Genomic DNA, 614 nt, shown 5'->3' with positions numbered 1-614 from the left:
AGAGTGTGGAAATCTCTTCATGCAAACTCAGGAATATCCATTCCTAATTAGCTCCAGAAAAGAAATGGAAGTATGAAACAGTGGTTTGAAATAGCCCAGTGGCTTTATAGCAAAATATGAATGAATACCTAAGCAGTCTGTTAAGTGCTTAGATCAGAAAGTAACTAGGATCAGACTCAAACAGCAAACACCCTGTCAGTTTGATTTCGCTCTCCTCTTTTTCAAGAGTATCTACTCTGTGCTACAGACACAGTAAATTTGTATTCTCATCCATTTTCATTAAATAGGTAAATGGAAAAGGAGAGGCAACAAAACAACAGCCAAGAAATCTTGCTCGGCTTCAACAGAAAAGCCAAGAAATGCACAAACACGGTTGCTAAGAGTAACACTCTGTTAGTTAGGAGTCTTGAGGCTAGCACTCCTCCTTCCCGAGGGAGAAGAGAAAGGAACTGAGGGTCAGAAAAAGGAAGCGGAAACTTTTTCTCCAGATTGCTGCAATTCTGCTGAATCCACTTCGTTATACATCCTCTTTGTCTCACTCGTCCTCCACGACACAGCACCACGCTCAAACACAAGCTCACGGAGCATTTTCAAACCTATCACCTTAGTGGGAC

The sequence above is a fragment of the Acanthisitta chloris genome, unplaced genomic scaffold, assembly GCF_000695815.1.
Source record: "Acanthisitta chloris isolate BGI_N310 unplaced genomic scaffold, ASM69581v1 scaffold9809, whole genome shotgun sequence".
Classification (NCBI taxonomy): Eukaryota; Metazoa; Chordata; class Aves; order Passeriformes; family Acanthisittidae; genus Acanthisitta; species Acanthisitta chloris.
The sequence above is the reverse complement of the archived record's forward strand: the minus strand, read 5'-3'. Positions refer to the sequence as shown.